The sequence below is a fragment of the Helianthus annuus genome, chromosome 1 (assembly GCF_002127325.2).
Source record: "Helianthus annuus cultivar XRQ/B chromosome 1, HanXRQr2.0-SUNRISE, whole genome shotgun sequence".
Taxonomy (NCBI): Eukaryota; Viridiplantae; Streptophyta; class Magnoliopsida; order Asterales; family Asteraceae; genus Helianthus; species Helianthus annuus.
Window position 1 is genome coordinate 90,501,901 of NC_035433.2, and position 4,327 is coordinate 90,506,227.

Genomic DNA, 4,327 nt, shown 5'->3' on the forward strand with positions numbered 1-4,327 from the left:
ACCTCTTTAAGGGGGGTAGACTTGTAACACCCCGAAAACAGATTTGGTAATTAAACTATGTTAGTACTAAAAGACGGGTAAATTACCGTTAGAGGTAAAAGTAACCCGGTGGATATTAGAATTTTTAAATAAATAAGCCTGATATTAAATGAAAGTGAAACGAAAGCTTTTGGGAAAGTAAAGTTTATCGGAGCCCGAGTTAACGGGACTTAAAATAAACTTAGTCATAAATTCCCTGAACCCACTAAGCTAACTAGGAATATTTAACCTACTTGATAAGCGGAAATGTTGTTAGAAATAATAAGGTTGTGGCCTACTTAATAACCAACCATACACGAGGGACCAAAGTTAGATAACTGGAAAAGTTATTTATTAAAACAAAATAAAACACACACACACATAGTGTATGCATGTATATGATCAGGAGAAAGCTCCCATTGAGCAAACCCTAGTTCTTCAACATAATCTTCAAATTGGAGGATCAATTGAAGGCCAAATTCGGATTTGAATACATAGAAACGATCACCAAGTCAAGGGGATCGTAAGGTATGTCGAATTTCTAACATTCATGAAGTTGTGAAAATTAGTTAACTTTGCATGATGTGATCTATGCATGAATCGTAGAGGCTATGGCTGAATTAATGAAGTGTGATTGCTTAGGAACAAAGCCTAAGTAGAAATTTTAAGTAAAAATAGCTATGACTTGAATAATTTGATGATTTACCACACTTAGACAAGTGGGTTTTGATTATGTAGTGAAGATGATGATAAACACATGTTTAAGATCATCATATTAGATAGTAGAAACAAGACACTTGAACAATTTGCAAGCTTGAGTGTTGATCATACATGATAGAAGTTGAATTTTGATGTTAATCTGGGTAAAAATGACTAGTTATGAACTAGTTAGTAATGTGTAAAATTATGCCCATTAGGAGTTTGTTAAAATGCCTAAATAAGAACTAAGTGTTGAAATTCGAGTGAAACGCACATTTGAATAATATGGCGAATTATGTGAAACATGAAGCTATAAAAGTTCTAAACATCATGTAGAATTAGACTTAATTGTGTAAACCATGTGATCGAAAGTACTTAACTTTTAATAAGTTAAGCTAACTAATGATGAAGTCGAATAGTAGCTTCGACATAGAAAATAAGTAAGGTGGAATAGTCATGATTGTTAATGACTGATCTAACCACTTTGTAAATGTTGACAATAGTTTGACACTTGACGAGCTAGGTGAAAGATTGGGAAGGAAGCGGGTCAAACGAATCAGGAATGAAGGAAAAACATAATCCGGATGCAAAGTAAGTAAAGCTTACACTCTAATTATTTAATACCTATTGGTTTGATAGGTCGTGAATAGTAAGTCTTGTTTTAAATTATGATGTTCCGACACGGCAAGTGCGGTCCGGAACAAAAGACAATGGTCATAAATCATGTTTAATGGATAAAAAGGAGCTAATGCGGTTAATTAGTCATGAAATGACTAAAAGATAACGAGTTTTTAAATGGTTACCTTATAAGATAAACCATTGCAAATAATAAGGGTAAAACGGTATTTTGGTCACTTGTTGATAATAACCGTTAGTTGTGAAAGACACTTTATAGCGTAAGTTATAATGGGACAAAAGAATCAATAAATGATTTATAAGTAAAAAGACTATACGGTGTAAACCGGAGCGAGTCATATGGATAAGATGGTAACAAATATCATCTCATAAAGATTCATGGTCATTTAGACCAAACGGGTTAAAAGGTGAAAATATCACCCTTTGATAATATTGACTAATGGTTTGTCAAGTTGTGTGATTTAGGAATAAATAGCACATGGATGTTTACATGGATGTTTACATCGCTATTACGTAGCGGCCACTAAGGCAAGGTATCGAAACGGGTCAATATATTGATCCAAGCCGGGTTTGTATAATGATTCAACTCATCATGTAGAACTTGAGGTTCTATAAGAGTTAGACAAGGATAAAATATAGATATTCGGTTATCTTTGTGGTAAACCGAATAAATTGAGTTATGATTATGGTGTTTCAGAAATATAATGGTTTCTAAACAAGATTATAGTTTTAAAAGTGGGATTTTGGTCAAACATGGCTTTAAAAGTCCTTCGTCGTAATAGGAGGGGTAAAAGTGACCAAAATGCCCTTATAAGTGAAATTAAGCAAACGACCCTAAAGGTTGTTTAGAAATGAGTTTTGTGATCAAATAGATACTTGGAATAAGTATAAAAAGTGAAATATGCGAATCTTTGGGTCAAATGACTCTATATGGGTCTTTGCCGTAAAATGATAGTCCGAGGGATAAAACTCGGAATATATAGATCTCCACATTAAATCCACCACAAATATAGTTGTGGTGGAAGATTACTTGGTAAGAAATGTGGAAATATAAAGCAAGATACGAATGAAAGCGAATCATGTTTAAAATACACTTAAATACCCTTAACGGGTCAAAATAATCATATAAGCGTAAACAGGTTTTAATTAAGTAAGAAACCCGTGATTTATGATTAATATGATAGGAGATATTGAAATTATGAATCTCATGAGTTTATAGATCAAATAAACATGTTTGTTTGATAAAATCACGAATGGGTCAAAATTTGGTAAAAAGGGTAATAAGTTGAAGGCTTAAAAGTCTGAAATTTTGTTAATCCGGATGTTGGATTTTAACTCCATAAGATGGAGATTTAAATTACGAGCACGTAGGAAAAAGAATCGGGTAAAATGGATTACAAACGAGAGAGTTATGCTCGTTTCCGTGAAATCGGGTTATGCTGGGAATATGCAGCACCAGCTGCACACAGTCTGTCAAAATGGGACCATGGAGTCGCGCCACGGCCAAGGCCTTTTGCCGTCGCGCGCGGCGACGACCTAAAATATTGAAAATCTTGTTTATTTTGTTTATTTCGATTATTTGACCCAATTACCTTGTTATACCTATTATTTAACTATCAAAACTGACTTCTAAGTTGGTTTTGATCATAGGTGAATGTCGACAGTCCCGGATGAAGATCAAGCGGCGAGCAAGAACCGAACACACGTTAAATGAAACTTCCGCGTCAAATCTTGAGTTGTTTTGCTAAAAGTGAATTATGTAAACACTGATAAATATGTTTTTATAATGTTATAAACATACGGGAATGTTAGTATGAGAAGTTTTTTGTAAAGTCACATTTTAGTATTAAAATATGTATTTTATCAATAAAATCTTGATAAATTGAGACGGGCGTTACAAGCTCGTTCTGATCTTCTACTCCCTCTTAGTGATGTGTTGGTTCAAGATCTGGTTTCTATCAAAGAGACTACCGATTTCGGGTTAAACATGTAAAACCGTCTCGAACAATTAACTGGTCAGACTAGGGTGGTTCCTGTCCGATCGGGTCACTTGAGTCTTGACGGGGTTTCTGTTTTTTAGCATGTTATCACATCGTCTCGATCAAAATCGCAAAACTTTCAAAACAATCAAGTATCAAAGAACGATCAGGCCGTTGGGACGGGTTGCCGTCCGATCGGATTGCCATCCGATCGGACAGCCATCCGATCGACTGACATTTGGTTCCAACTTAAACATTTATTTGATTATTTCAAGGACTGAACGTTGAATGAATTGCCGTCCGATCAGATTGCCATCCTATCGAACGACCATCCGTCCATGTGACGGTTGCACTTCAACACTTAAGAAATTTTCAACATGTTCAATGCATTACCAGTTCTAACGGATTGCCACCCGATCGGTAGACCATCCGATCGAGTGACAACACTACTGTGAACTTGTTCTCTGAGAAATACCTCGCCGAACGGATCGTCACCCGATCGAACCACCGTTCGATCGATCGACCTGAAGGGTAGAAATACTTCTCTGTTTTCAAATGCTACAACGAAAACTTCAAAAGACAAACCATCATACATAAACACATCAAGATGTCAATCCAATCGAATGGCCATTTGACCATCCGAATGGATTGACATCCGGTCGACTGGGCATCCGATTGGATTGCCATCCGATCGGATTACCATCCGACACTTACTACCGTTGCACCGTTTTACGCGTCGCTTACCGTTTATGCTATCGTTAACTGTTCAGGATAATCCGTCTCAGCGTTCCCTTCAATCCAAGAGAGTGTTTACTTGTTAAACACAATCTGTGAGTATGCTCACCTTTACACCATGTGTATTGACCTTTATTTTAACGTATGTGACAGGTGTTTAGGATGCTATCTGCTAGGATGCTTGCTATGTGGAACCGAGTTAGGAAGAGTCTAGAAACAAACAACAATTTATTTAAATCTGAGTTGTCGAAACAATTTAC